This window comes from Pleurodeles waltl, chromosome 3_2 (assembly GCF_031143425.1).
Source record: "Pleurodeles waltl isolate 20211129_DDA chromosome 3_2, aPleWal1.hap1.20221129, whole genome shotgun sequence".
Classification (NCBI taxonomy): domain Eukaryota; kingdom Metazoa; phylum Chordata; class Amphibia; order Caudata; family Salamandridae; genus Pleurodeles; species Pleurodeles waltl.
Genome location: NC_090441.1, coordinates 165025942 through 165042211, shown reverse-complemented (window position 1 = coordinate 165042211; position 16270 = coordinate 165025942).

Here is a 16270-nt window from a genome sequence, read left to right as displayed (position 1 = left end):
AATGTTGTAAATTTCACAGTGTCATTTTTCCAGGCCTCCCTGCGTCAGAACGCCCCCTGCATACATTGTGCCTGGCGCACGCATTACATTGCGGAAAGGGTTACAAAGTGGCGCAATGCAAGCATTGTGCCACTTTGTAAATACGGCGCGGGAGAAAGGAATCCTTAACACTGCCTTAGGATGGTGCAAGTTGGAGCTAGGAGCTTGTAAATTTGCCCCTAGGTTTCCCTCAGCATGTTAGGGACACCTGGATGCAGGTCTGTAACAGACCACCTTAGTTTACATGATTGTAATGCTGGGCATCACAGACGAGACACCCATGAACATGTTTGCTGTGTATCATCTCTAAATTAAGCAGCCATTCTGACATCATCTTTTGGGGTAAATAAATCACCCCTGGCACCTTTTGATTGATACAGAAGATCCCAGACTTTCCTGTTATAAACGTGTTGATTAACTACAAAAATGCACTTCTTGTTAAATAAGTAATTCATTCATTTAAAAGCCATAACATTTTTAACAGAAACGTGCTGCCAAAAACAGCAGCGGTACATGGGGGCATATTTACAAGAAACTGGCGCATCAGTGCTGATGCACCAGTTTTCTTGCTTCGCCCCTGCCCCCCCTAACGAAACCATGGGTGCACCATATTTAAAATACAGTGCACTATGTCAGTCGTTAGGCCAATAATGTAAAAAAAAAATCGGTACTGTGGCGCTTTGCTGCACTAGCGTAGAATATTTTGATGCTAGTGCAGCAAAGTGCAAGGAGGTCCATAGGTTTCTATGGGTGCATCATTTTAATGCCTGCTTTGAGCATGCATAAAAAATAAAACCACAAATGGCGCAGTGACATCTTGTGGATTTCACTGCATCATTTTTGCGGGCCTCCTTGTGCCGGAACGCCCCCTTGCATACATTATGCCTGGTGCAGGCAAAATGTGGTGCGAGGGGGTGCAAAGTGGCACAATGCGAGCATTGTGCCACTTTGAAAATATGGTGCAGCAAAAAAGCCTTCCTAACCCCCATTAGCATAAACAAAATGATGCTACTGTGACACAAGAAGGGGCTAGGGGCTTGTAAATATGCCCCATGGGTATTTAACAAATTAATATAAAAAAACAAATAAATATAAATTGCAAATTCCTGCTAAAAATCATTGCTGTTGTTTTGTGAACATAAACAGTGATGACAGACGTACATATTAATGCAAAACTAAAACTAATATAGAAGATTTTTTTAAAACCTGAAACCCACATGTCTACAAGTTTTAGAAGGATCTGCCTATCGATCCACACTAAAGCATGGAGAGGTGTGTCAATATTGTGATATCGTATCAAGAATTTTTGATCTATATTTAGGATGATGAACTAAACTCAACTAACCTTAGAAGCTTTCCCACTCCCATGGATTCTTAAGGCATTTCCACTGATTGCCAATCATCTGGACTTCAGACTATATCGCCTGATGAGCCATGTTCATCACATCCTTTCTGCTTCAGTTCTTTAATTGCAATGCTAAACTAATCAGAGAGGGGCCGCCCTCGTGCTCTGGTTTTAATGAGGAGTATCCAAGGCGCTCAGCGGAGCATTAGAAACCACCAAACTTTCTCCATTCCCTTCCCACCTTCTAAGCTGCCTCTAATTAGGGATAAAGCGGCTGGGCGGTCGCGGCGTATCATATCCGCTTTGTGTTTGTACTGTATTTTGTAATCAGCAGGGCTCATAGATATTGTTACTCATTTTTCTGATTGGGAACGGCACTAATTTATTACGTCCCTCTGTGCCAGACAAGCCTCAATGAATTTCTCGTGGGTGGTCTCTTCAGGCCCCCCATTTGCCGCTCATCAATGCCTAATGACCATGGAACGTATTGGCATGGGTACCAGTCAATGCTCCTGGGAGATCTGGGTCTGGCCTAGCCAGGGAGACCCCTGGTCCAAAGAGATGAATGCTGGGGTTGCAGTGGTAGTGTCTCAGTTCAAATGCTGTGGGAGACGCGGTATCCCAGGAATGGGACACTGTGGGGATGCGGTGTCCCAGGAATGGAATGTGTTTTCAGAACTGTGCTCCGCTTTCATATATGGTTTATTTCATAATTATTTTGATGCTGCACTTTAGGAAAGAGAGATACGTCAAGGCTGCCAAATGCCTCCTGTGGCACAGGCTACAGGGTCTCTGCAGGAGTTACGCATGTTGCAGGGTACTCCAGGGTTCCTTTGGATGTGGACTGGGAAGAATCATCAGAGATGACCAGGTGGCTTCTCACTGGGGTGCGAATGAGAGAATAGTGGGTCGAATCATTGGGAGTCCTGTTTATGTGAGTGGCCAAAACTACAAGGCAACGCAACAGTGAATGGGTTCCATGGTATGTTTGTGTTTGGGTTCTATGGTATGTTTGTGTCCTGCACCTACAGCTGCCTCTTTGGGTGGCACATGTAAAGTATGGATCACTTCAGCATTGATTACCAAAATCAAACCAGAGATTATAAAATTGTTGACTGTAAAGTTGGAATAATGCCATGCTCTATTTTTTGTCATTTATTATATGCACATTAATTTTGGTTTACTATATCGGATACATTAATTAGTGATTTCTATGTAAGGTATAGTTTTTGCATTGTCTGTGTTTTAGTTTCTTCTCAGTTACATTTTTCATTGTGGTAGTCTTTTCTTTAAAAAAAATTGGTACCCTGCCCTGCACCTCATTCTCCTGCACAGCCTTGTTTCTCAACTCTGTCTTCTGATTTCCCACTCAGTCTCTTTCTATGCCCCTCCTACTGCCATGTCACGTGGCTTCCGGGGTGGAGACCCCAGCACCACTCACTTTATTTTACCTACCTACCACAAATTTCGACCTACCTCATTAATATGCATGAGGTAGGTTTATTTGCGACCCAATGGGAATTTCTAATGAAACTCATAAGAGTTTTATACATTAGTATTACTTATTTCCTAATTTGCGATTCGAAGTGAATTGCAATTAAGAATTCAGTATTCCTAATGTTAGCACATCTGGCACTTGCTTCTTTAATCCTCCATGACTTAAATACAATGACACCTCGAAATGGAGCAATCACATTAAGAAGGTTGTATGAATATAACTGATTCTTTCTTTCTTCTCAGGAGTCACTAATACACTGCACCTTGTTCACGCGACGTTTCCCTGAGTGGCAGGAACCACAGATATGTAAATGTAGATCCCCATTAAACGCCACAACATGGTAAATTGAATACATGACCACCAGCCACCTCCTAGCATTCTGTGATCTCATGTGGAAGTGGAACCTACCCATTTAGTCGTGTAGTACTCCTACTCTAGCATGAATCTTTCAGAACCTAGCATCTTTTCTAAAGGTCCCACTATATCGAGGCCCATCATGGGATATGTTCACTTTGGTGCCTCTAGTGGTGACAAATGAGCACCAGACACAACCCTGAAATGTCCCTACTAGCACATTGAAGATAGATCGCCACCAAACTTTTCTTTGCCCTGGGAATAACTGATCCCATGTCACCCAATAGCATTCTGTGACCTCACATGGGCTTACAACAAGCGGGATTGTTTCGGAGTTTTAAAGACAGTAGCTGAGGCTGTTCTGTCCTTACAACTTTAATAAAACATACATTATAACACACCCCAGTCCAACCACCACTGCTGTACACCACTGCCCCACCTGTAGGACATAATACCCACAGGTACATCTGACTGGAGCTATCAACAATAGTCCTGATGTGTAAAAACTCCTCAGACCCAGGAATGTGATGCACCTCAGAAATCCCAACTATAGCCCACATTTCCGGCGTGAATGATGATTTCTGGTTCAACGCACTCGTTAATGTCTGCAGTCACGACTTTGATGATGCTCATGGTTAGGTGGATCACAGATACTTTCTAGTGGGACTTGATGTTCAGCCGTGGTATTCTGATGTGCTATGCCCTCAGGGTTCTCTTCCTCTATTGACTGGAAATACCTGCTCTGCTAGCAGACTCTTCTTTCCAGGAGTGGTATTTGCTGCAGAGCTAGGATGCGTGCTGTTCCTACTTGCCTGCTGGTCTGTTCGCATACCTAGGCATCGGCTGGCTTTATGTTGACTCAGCAGGTGAATAACAACAGGCTTTGCCTGATACTAGATATTTAGGCTCAATCAATGTGTGATGGATGTAACTTGTTGGCATCTTCTAATAGCGCATCAGATAATTATTATGTTATATTACCAGGTGTTGCTATACTATACACTAATTACCAATGCACTAAAAATCAATGAGCTACTTGCCATAAAATGATTGCTCAAGTATTGTCTGCTTTCATCTTGCAATAAATACTTTTAAATGTTGATTTGTGACAGAATCCGTAGCTATAATATTTTATAGAATCACTCTCAAACAGGAGTCGCTCCTCCATAAGGGCGGAGGAGCGTGCCTCTCCGCCAGCAGCGGCAGCTCCAAACCTTTTCCCAAAAAACATTCCTAAACTGTGTTTATGATAATTTTTTGGGAAAAGGGGTGGGGCCACGGGGGTGACGAGCAATGAGGGGGAGTGCTCAGCACTCCCCCTCAGCACTCCCCCTCAGAGCGCATGTGTGTTTGGCCGGCCGTCTAGGGCCGGCCGAACACACATGAAGACAGGGCTCTCTCCATCCCAGCAACACTGTTGCTTGGCAGGAGAGAGCCTGCACAGGCTCCCAGTCTGCCTGGGAGCGCCCTGGCTGGGTGCTCCCAGCAAATCCTGATGCTGCTCTAAGCAGCGTCAGGATTGGCACAGGGCAAGCTGGGAGCCTGTGGCTGCCTGCAGCAAGGTGGGAGGAGGCAGAAGAGCGGCGTGCAGGTAAGTGTTTATTTTTTAAATTATTTTTTATTTATATTTAATTCTTCCTCCCCCCCTGTGAGTGCGCCGCTCCGTTCCTTCTAATTAGCGCAAGCCGTGACTGCTTTCAATGGACTGCTATGAGTTTAATAGTCTGTTTTTTTAATGATTCATATTTAAGCCTCTTGTGAACACAATCATTAATGTTTTAAATGTATGCAACCATTATTCAGTCCTAAATATAGTTGAGTGTAGTGGATGATTTCTATTCTTCAAAGCAAAACGTGTCATTAACAGAGGTTTCGCAATTCGCAATGTTTTGGTGCCTAGATAACCAAAGCTCTCTAGAAGTAGCTGTTGAGAGCAGCTCAGGCTTATTAAGGAGGAGTCTAAAGTACTTACAATACCACAATAGTCAGTCAGTGATGTCCACACAAGAAAGAACCACACCAAGTGTTACAAAAATAAAATATTCTCTATTAAAACACTAGTACTATCCTAACATTAGTTCATCTCTACTTGAAGATATCTACACACAAAATATATACTTATAAATACACATGAAAAGCATAGAAATACATGGGACCCTTTGGGGGGGGCATACCATATACTCAGAAAGTGGATTCCAGACAAGAAGAACCGACAGAGTCCAGACCACTCGGAGATGTCCAGGCGGTGCAGGTAGGTAACGCCTATCCTCCTAGAGGTGAAGTTTCTGCAGGTTGGTGAAGGAAGAAGTCCAGATGCAGAGTCCAGGGGATGCAGAAAGATCCTTGGAGGCACCCACAAGCTGTCCCATGTCAGCCGCCAGATTACAGGAGGGTCAGTGGTCAGCAGGATCACCAAGAAGCATTTGCAAACTCAAGAGAAGTTGCTGAGAATTTTCAGGTTTTTGGGGACCAGCAAGGTCCAAAAGACTAAGCCTTGGAAGGGAGTCAGGGCTGGTCCTCAGCATGCAGGAGAGCCAGAAGGAATTATTGAGCCCCCACAAGTGATCCACTGGCAGCAAGCATAGGGAGTCGCAGGGAGGCCCCAGTAGCACAACATAGCAGGAATCCCACACCACTGGAGTTGCAGAGTCGAAGCTGAACTTGGAATTACAGAGTGCTGGAGGAAGAGTCAACAAGCCTTGGTAAGAGCAACAGTCGCAGTGCACAGGGGTTCCATTCCAGTGGCTGCAGCAAGTACCCACCATCTCCCAAGTTGGTCAGAAGAAAAGTTGGACCCAGAGAGGACCACAGATCTATATCCTGTGTTGCAGAGCCTTTTGATGTCCATGGGACAGCAGGATCCACCTGCCAGTTGTTGTCATCTTAAGGTGCCTGCGGATGCAGGGGAGTGACTCCTTCACTCCAAGGGAGATTCCTTCTTGCTTCTTGATGCAAACAGAGTCCTTGTGACCCTGGAGGATACACATCTGAGGATGTTGCCGAAATCTTGCAGGTGCTGGAGAAACAATGTTGCAATGGGAGCCTTTCAGCACCTCAGGCAAACCAGCAGCAGTTCTGGAGGCCAGGAGCAGAAGATGTCTTGCAAAGGGTTCCTTGTAGAGTTTTGCTCGACGAATTTGGGGACTGACCCTCAGGAGAGTCCTTAAAAAATCCCAAAAAGGGGGTTGGACACTATCTGCAGTGACCCTCCTATCATAGGGGTCAGGGACGTCATCCACCTGGCATAGCCAGTCCGATGCTCCCAGGGGCCTCTGTGCATCTTATGGTGCAAACTGGTTTATGCAAGGAGGGCACCAAATGTGCCCTTCAACGCAGTCTGATGGTGCTGAGAGACCACCCCACCCCAGGCCAGAGAGACCTAGGGGCATATTTAAGAGCCCCTAGCGCCATTCCAACGCCACATTAGCGTCATTTTTTTATGCTAATGTGGCGTTCTAAGGCAAAAACGCCACACCATATTAATGAAGTAATCCTTTGCGCTACATTATACCTGCACCAGGCCAAATGTATGCTAAGGGGGTGTTCCCCATTTAGGGGGGGCCAAAAAAATGGCGCAAAGAAATCTAAGAGATTTCCTTGTGCCATTTTTTTCAGCACGTTTAACGCCTGGTCAGTGCTTGTTTACAATGGGCCTCTGGGTGCTTCACAGGACTAGCATAAAATAATTTATCTTGCAAAGCGCCAGACTAGCATCAAAAACATTGACGCTAGTGCCCTAAGTACTGCCATGGTGCACCGTATTTTAAATATGGCACACACATGGTGGCATTAGTGGGGCACTAAGGGGTGCAAGAAAAGTGGCGCAGCACTGTGTGCAGCGCCACTTTTATTAAATATGCCCCCTAATTCTAAAAGAGAGGAGGTCACACCTCCCTCCTACAGGAAACCCTTTGTTCTGCCTTCCTCTGCTCGAGTTAGGCTCAGCAGCAGGAAGGCAGAACAGTGTCTGGAGTCGTCAGCAGCATGGGCTTGCATGCAGACCCTGCAAGGCAGTGGCATAACGAAATTGGAGGGGACTCCCCTACAAAGATCATGGAGAGTGGCCCCCTCCGCACTCACTCTTAAGCTCTCAGGCCAGGCTTCTGTGCTGAGGGGGCCCCCCTGGAGCTCGGGCCACCTTGCCGCACTACGGGGGCTGCAGGGGCCATTGTGATGCCACTGCTGCAAGGCTGTACAGGCCGATCTGTGGGGGTCCTGTAAGGAGCCCCCAAAGTATGTGGTATTATGGTACTAACACTGGGTTCAGTGAAGCCATTATGTAGTTGGACTACTCATGTTTGACCATTGTCCACTACATACTTGCAAATCTCAGGGCATGGAGTCTGGGGTTTGTAGGGGCACCTCTGCTCCTGCAGGGTGCCCTTACACTCAGCGCCATACACTTTGCCCTTGGGCTGAAGGGCCTCCCATAGAGGTGACTTACAGTGTGCAAGTGCAGTGACCAAGATATAAGGCAATCCTTTTACGCAGGCTGCAATGCAGGCCTGCAGACAGTATGCATGGGCTTCCATGGGTGGCATAATACGTGCTGCAGCCCATGGGAGACCCCTGGTGTACCCAATGCCCTCAGTACCTAAGTACCATATACTAGGGACTTACATGGGTGCACCAGTATGCCAATTGTGGGGTGTAAAAGTTACCACATAACCATATTTAGAGCAGAGAGCACTGACAGCGGTGTCCTGATTAGCAGGATCCATGTGTACTACAGTGTAAACATACTGAAACCAAGCAAAACGTGGGGGTGAGTATGCTAGAAAGATGCTACTTTCCTACACCAAGCATCATTTTGCAACCTAATATGGAGAGCCATAGACACAAATGAGGGGGTTCATTTTATTGGGTGCATACATCTGGGCCCAGATCTACAAGCATTTTGTTTTGGGTTTGGTTCACTTTTTTCGATGCAGACCAACGCAAAATCCATATTGGGAGTTACAGAGTAACGCCAATCATAATTTAGATGACTTTGATAAAAAAGTAACCCCATGCAATATATTGCACTACAGTATCTTGCTTTACTTTGCATTCCGAATACGTTCCATTTGCTGTGTATGGACGTTCTCGTGCATCCACCTATAGATTTTGATGCAAACCCGTACTTACAAGGAGTTGTAGATATGGCCAAAATTCCACCCTTCTCCCCGAGGGTGGCGTATGAGGAAAATATCTTTATTTCTCCCTTTTATTTCATCCTTTCATGTGTGCTGCATTCTGGAGCACACATAAAAAAGGGAAAACACCTCCAAGTATACTTTTTGTGCAAAAAGGGACTCCATCTTTAACAAAAGCTTTAATGTCCATAACACAGGTTCCCTTGCAGTAACACAAAAATGCCTGCATTGGTGCTAGGCAGCTACAAATTCCCTAGTGCAGGAAGAGAGAAGAACAGCACCACTTCTAAGTAGATATGGTGTAGTTCTGCTCTCCCACGTTCACGCAGCGCAGGGCAGCAACCTGACTTGCTGTGCCGCTTTGCATGAACTCTTTGTAAATATACTCCCAAATGCACATGTGAGTGAGCAGGTTGTAACAGTGACATTGATTGATGAAGCCGTAAACTCCGTGCCTGAGGTGTCAAAAGAGGTGCAACTTTAAAGGTCGATTGCCTGTTCCTATTATTTTCAAAAGTTACTCTTATTTTGGGACATACATAAATCCAGATACACGTAAACATCGATGGAATTCATATAATTCTCTTCTTACATGTAACCATATACAGTAGGCGCTGGAAGTAGAAGTTCAAGCGTGCTGCAGCACCCCCAAAAAATAGCCGGGGTTCAGAAGGTGAACGAGCAATAAGGATGCCTTTAAATTGTGTTTTATCTTGTCACATTTGCTGTGTTCAAAGACAGAGGTCAGACTATTTGTCCTGACAGATTGCTGCTTAGTCTTTTAACATGTAGATTAGTGTTTACTTTTCATTCTCTGACTGCAAAGTTAGTGAGTTTTGTAACCTGAACTATTTGACAATTTTGCAGAGTACAGAGAGTGTGAAATGGAAGGCTCTAAGACAGTGTTTCCCAAACTGTGGTCCGGGGACCCCTGGGGGTCCGCAAAGTCTCCTCAGGTGGTCCGCGACTGCTTAGAAAATTTAATAATATTAACATATTAGGTCTCCAGCTTTCAGTAATGACTCATTGGAGGGGGTCCCTGATTCCAATAATGATTCAGTGGGGGTCCCCGGGTTCAGGTACTGATAAAATGGGGGTCCACAGAGGTCAAAAGGTTGGGAACCACTGCTCTAAGATGTCAGTTTATTTTCAACCTCACTACAGCAATCAAAAACCTGTAAATGAATTGTACAAATATTTCAAAACATATCAGCAGTAAGGAAAGCACAAATTACGCATATTTTTTTCACAATTCTGAAATGTGAAGGAAACAAAGATTTTAATGGCCTGAATATACTTAAAATCCTTACTATTCCAATCAGGATTTAAGGATGCGGACTGTTACTAAAATGTTGTCTTGTGTATGGCGACTGAAAGTTTTGTGAAACAGACTCTCAGTTACTGCGGTAGAAGATGAGTTGGCAAATACGGGGTGGAATTGTTGCACCCCGTCAACTTGTGAAGGGCACCTGATGTCCAGTTCCATATCTGTTTACCTAAAATGAGAAGCCAATGAGATAGCTAATGAGGAAAAATGTGACAAGTTATGTCACTTTTAAGGTATTTAACCAAACAGATTCTGCATAAGATATACTTTAGAAAAGGTAGTTAAAGATATGTAAACCCGAAGAAAATCTATGTAAACATTGTCCATTGTTCATAAGAAAAATTTACAAAACGGTACATTTGCAGAGAAAAAAATGTTTAACTTTGGCTGGGTTCAAGTAGTTTGAAATTGTGCTGAAAGAGATTTTGAATGTGGGAAAAAGACACATTGATCCAGATGTATCAAGCTATTTTGCATTTGCAAACGGTGCGAATCGCAAAATTCCACCATTTGCGAATGCAAAATACCCTTTCACGATTTATGAAAAGCATTTGCAGAGCAATTTCAAGGAATCACTAAAATAGCGAGTCCCTAAAATTGCGACTCAGATTTGCGAATCGCAAATTGTGATTCCCTAAATAGGAAATCCAACTAGGGAATACCTATTTGCAATTACCTATGCACATATATCATGCATTTCCTAAATGTGAACTGGGCATTTAGGAAATGCAATTACCACCAACTCCAAGTTGGTGGTAACCATATGCAATTTTTAAAAATGTATTTAAAATGCATTTTTAAAAGTGCCATGTGAGGGCATGTGTGCACTTTAAATGTGGACTTTTTTTTTGGGGGGGGGGTCGCATCCAACTGGGCCTTAGGCCCCCAGCACCCTTGGATTTGCATTACCTAAGTTGCGAACTCCTAAAAGGAAAACCATTCGTACCTATGGGTCTTCGCTATTAGGGATTCTCTATTTTCTTACACACCATTTTGCATTTCTCAAATAGCGATTTCTTAATATTCGCTATTTAGGAAATGCAAAACGGTACTATGATACATCTGGCCCTTTGTTCAGGTGAAGGTAAAGCGGTAAACATTTCAACCTGCACAAAGAACAAAATAAATATTTCAACCTTCAAATAGACATTTCAACCTTCACAAAGAACAAAATAAACATTTCTACCTTCACAAAGAACAAAAAATAGGAAACTTTGCAAAGCCTTGCGCCCCTCCCCACCCCCCCAAACACACTAGGACTGTCCGTTCACTTTGTTATTCCCAAAGTGCTACTTTCTGGGATTCACCTCATCTGATCCCCACCAAGTGGGTTCAAAAGCAGCTGGAATTATGGTGTGTTACATGATCAATTGAGGTCCCGGTGCTATTTGTTTAACATAAAAGACAGGCTTGTTTTAAACAGAAGAACAGAGGCTGAAGAAGAATGCTAACAGACTCCCAGGGCTGCAGTTGAATTCTGTGTCCTGATCTTCCCGATTCTTGTAAGACGCCAAGGTGCTCCTCACAGGCTGTAAATCAAGTGCCTTGCGTTCTCCTTACTTCAGATTTTAAACACTTATAGATCATGTAATATGTGGGTCACAAGCCTCAAGCAGGCCTGAAAGCTTTTGAGACACTGGGGCAAAAAGTTGTTTGGGGACCCTGAGAAATTACTTTTCTTCACAGTGCCTCTTTTGCCATTGTTGATACATTTCAGATCACCTTGAAATATTGCAGTTTAGCATTTGTACTACACACAAATCTCCCTTGTATGTGGTTTAATTGACCACAATGTTCCTCTACCTGTAACAATAAAGGCTATTAATATTTGAGAACACAGACAACTAACTTGGTTCTCATTGATATATCCTGATAACATTAATTCACAGTCATTGTTCCATGAGTGTGCTTGCTCACTGTGCCACTGGATTCAAGCTAGCCTGGCTGATGAAGGGTGAAACCCTGAAACCGGTCCCAGGATGCTTGTTTCCGGTCCAGGGAGGACCTGGCTTGGCAGTTCGGGCTGGACTGTTCCCATGAGGAACAGGGTCGAGACTGATTTGCATATGGCTGGGTCCAAACTGGGGTGGCATGGTGAACAAAAGAACGATGGATTAAACTCAGATCTGTGACTGGGGGTGAGTGTTTACATTGTCAGCACTCTGTCCATCATCCTTTTGTTTTGCTACGCTTAGGGAAAGCCTGATGGGACACGAGAGTCTTCTGTTTCATTCAGAAAGTTACATGTTCTTGCTATCGCCTAAGGGCTGCGGTCAAGCTGCTCCATTTTTTACAACCTAGGGGCATATTTGCGAGCCCCTTTGCATTGCGCCATGCAACGTGGTGCAAGAGTGACGCAACTGAAAAATTTGTGGCCCTAAGTGGCTTCATAAATCTCAAGTAATGCAATCCAGTGCAAATCGCAGTGTGGGATTGCTCTGCACTAGGGAGATGTTTCCATAGGTGTTGTGTGGGTGCTCCCACGCAACATCCAGATTCACCAGAAGTGGTAGACCTGGAAATGCGCCAAAAAACTAAGCTTACTCAGTTGAGGCTTAACAAGGAGAAATATCAGGCTGAAGCACACATAGAAAGAGGAAAAAGCCTCGCAAAAGCAATCCTGCATGCAACAGAGGCACCCTTGCACCATGGGTACCTGCATTGGCTGTAGGCTGCCAAACGGGCAGCAGCACAAGGGAAAAGGCACGAATGTGCCCAGTAGTGACTTAAATATGGCATATTCCTGGCATTTTCCTAACACGCTATGCAGCTCAGCAAGGTGACTTGCTGTGCTTTACTGTGTGACAATCTGATAAATATACCCGAGTGTTTCCTTGCCTTCTTGGATATGGTAGACAATATAATGGTTTAAATACAGTCTGAAAAATATATTGGCCTAAATGTCATTCACAAAAATACTGCCCTGTTGGGGCTAATGAAAGAAATCCAACTTTCCAATCAATTAACCAGCTATTTGTATAGCACAGTTTATCACCCAAGGGGTCTAATGGTGCTGTCGTAGGGGAGCCTGTCAGTCAAAGAACCAGGTCTTGAGGTCCTTCTTGATTCAGCGAGGGGGCCAGCCTGAGGTGTATACATAGCATGTTCCAGGTCTGTGCTGCGAGGTAGGAGAAGGATCTGCCTCATTTCAGTCCAGTGCATTTAGTAAAGGTGTCATCATTTCATTAACTTCCTGTAAAAACTGGTCCTGATGTACGATGCTCATTCTCAACTAGAAATGTGCCCTTTGCACACCAACTAGTTTGTGAGCAGCAATTTGTAATGCATTCTATGTACTAACATCTCACATCACAAAATGTACATTTACAGATGCTCATGAATGACCTGGCCTATGCATGTCGCAGTTTGGGACCCCCTTCTATGATTGGCTGTTAAATGCAGGGTGGAGTCCTTTCAAAGGCAGTAGTCCTCCCTCCTTGCACTTGTATTCCTAGACAGATTTTTTTTTTAAGGTGTCTTGTGTATTAAAGAGACCGTGCTGCTTTCAGGTGTCAGTATTTGAGTGATAGTGTGCACAAATTATAAAGCGACGCCCCTTTCACTCCCCTCCTATTTGTGATTCAGGCAGGGTTGCAAAAACCCTTTTATGAGTCAGAAAGAATTTTTAAACTCGTGAAAGGGCATGTGTGAGTAAAAGCTATTTTGCAATCACAAATCCTATTATTTTTGCGATTTGCAGGTTTTGAAACCGATAAATTCTATGAACACCAAGCCCTATGACTTAACAGCTCAACAGAATTCACCAGCAAAAAAAAGTTTTGTGCAGCATTCTTCCAGAAAAACTTCTTTGTTTTTTTGTTGGAACATGTAAAAATATCCAGTCTTTGTAATTGTGGTGTAATATCACGCTTAAAAGATATAGGCCCAGATTTAAAAGAAAATGATGGCGGGAGACGCTGTGCCGCATTTTGCAGCGCCGCGCTCTGTCAAAATGCAGGGATGCGCCGTATTTAATTGAATATAGCGCACCCCAGTGTTGCCCCGTGCCCTGGCGCTATTTTGCTGCCTAGTGCCAACACAGCCACCCTTGCACCATGGAGCAAAAATGGCTGCGCTGCGGGGGAGATTGTTTTCGCGCAGGAAGGGACACCTTCCTGCACAAAAACAATCTCCAATGGCTATTTGCTTTTTCTATATGTGCTGGAGAATCAGAGAAAAAATGAAAGCTTTTCACCACCTTGTAAATATGGTGCAGTGTACAGTGCCACCGGTGGCGCTAGGGCCTTCTAAATCTGTCCCATAATCCTGTTGGTAACTTTCACTCCAGGGTGACTGCCACATGCAGCTGATGAAACCCGTATTATAACGTGCTTGAACTGCAGCCAGGACTATCCAACTGCTCAGGGTTTCTTCTGGTCAAAGTCTGGGAATAAACTTCTGGCAGCTCTTGTTCTAAGTCCTATGCAACCTCCTAATCCCTCTGCTGAGTCAAAGTGGGACAAAGGCTAAGGAGTTTCACTGTGTACAGTCGTTTCTAAACAGAGTCAGCAATTCCAGTAAATAGCCTCAAATGGCTTTCTACACAAGGGATGCCCCAGTGACCAGCACGTGCTGCTTGTTCCTGGAGTTACATTGTGGGCACGACTTTGTCTCTGCTAGTTGAACCCCTTCTCTGCTCCTTCTCTAGCCCTTGGCACTCATTGTTTCTGGCTTTTATCGTCTCCAACCTCCCACCATTTGTCAAACACTCACTCCCTGCAATAATTCAATAAAAAAATTATAACAGAGTAAACACACAGAAATACAAGTGACAGTCATGGGATGCGTAAAGTACAGACTGGGCAATTACAGGCACCCTGAGCACACAGAACCAGAAAAGGGAGGTACTGATGTTCAGAAAGTTGAGACACAGCAATGGCAGGCCCTGTAAACTTATAGGGAAGGAAAAGGCCACCCTGCCAGCCAGGAAATAAAAATAAAACTCATGCAGAAGTGTAAACATGGAGAAAAGGGGAATGCCACTCTGCCAGCCAGCATACACATAGAGGGCTTGCAACACTCCCAGGAGTACTCCTGGAGTGGATTTGGGAATTTACGACCACACCCAGACATTTCTGCATGGGTGATTGTAGATAGTGTACCACTGCGCAAACGTAAATGCCTTTCCATATGTGTATTTTATGTAGCGCTTACTACCCCCAGCGAGGCGCTAATTTTGTTATTTAATCGTGTTCTCTTTTTATTTGCGCTGGGAACAATATTATCTCCATGGAGTTGTTCTTTCCTCCGAAATCCGCCAATTTTAAAGGTGTTCCTGGCCCATTGATACCTGGAAAGGCATTTGTTCCTCACTGTGCCGGGGTATAGTTCTAAAAACATCCAAAAATGGATATGTGAAGAATTTCATCACTCGTTAGGCAGCTGCAGTGTTTTCTTATCTCTTTTTGTAAGCAATGTCTTTTTTGGTTCTCTTTCTTTCTAGTGGAGCACTTTTAAATGTAGTTTTCATCCATCCTGTCTTCCGGTATATTGTTCCATGCCAGAAACAGACCAAATCCTGGAAGGATTCCCTTTCCTGAATAAATACATGCACCAGGGGAAGGGGCACCGATCTGCTGACTTCTACATTCATGGTTTCAGGGACTAGTTTAAAACAGAAAACTCTGGGATGCGCCCAGTTCTTTCTACCATGACATGGTCCTTTCGAGGGGCTTCACACAGCTACCTAGATGAGCCTGTAAATGCTTCAGATTTCTCTCCCTTACCTCTAGGTGGAAAGTATTTGTCTATCCTGGATGGTCTAACTCTAGGGCTGGGCACCCAGTTTCCAAGCACACTCACAGGGTTGCTGACCAGCCCTAAGTCACTGCCTAGATGATGAGACAAAGTACACAGATGCTAGGCTCATGGCTTTTGAACTTGGCACTCCAGAAGTCAGATTGGTGTTTTGCACCCCTCTGAGAGTGGGCATCTATCCAAGGAAGATTTTTTGTTTGAGGATGGTGTCGGCACGCAAACTCTTTCTCCAAAGATCATGCCAAGAGCATGCCAACTGCTAGGACCGGGAGTGGAGTAGTCCTGATACGTACATTGGTGCTCCCCGACTGGACCCGTCCATAGTGCATTTGAAATCACCATCAATAAGCAATGTTTAGGCATTCCAATAAGAATGACACACACCAGTTATAGTTTGAAATTTTATATAAGGAGTTAATAGGCAAATTACATGTAATATGCTATTGATAAATTTAGCGGTAAAGGCGTACCATTCATAAGTACAAGAACTCAGCAAAGTTCTCCGGAAACCGCCATAGATTCGCCTTTTAAGGAAATGCAGAAAGCACATCCTTTTATAGGGCTTTAGAAAATGAGTTTCATACTGCAATTGACGAGTATATTATTCTCAAGATATGCACCGATGAGGAACAAGTAGATAGAGGCATTTTACTACAGAATACATTTGAGGATTCTCTAATAACAGGATTGTATGAGCTACAAAGGTTGCCACAGTTTTTGTCAGACATATTAATTGATACATTGTACAAACATCAGCATGGGATTGTTAGAAGATCCTTAGTTAGGGAAAACCTCTGGGAACACACTCCCTCAGT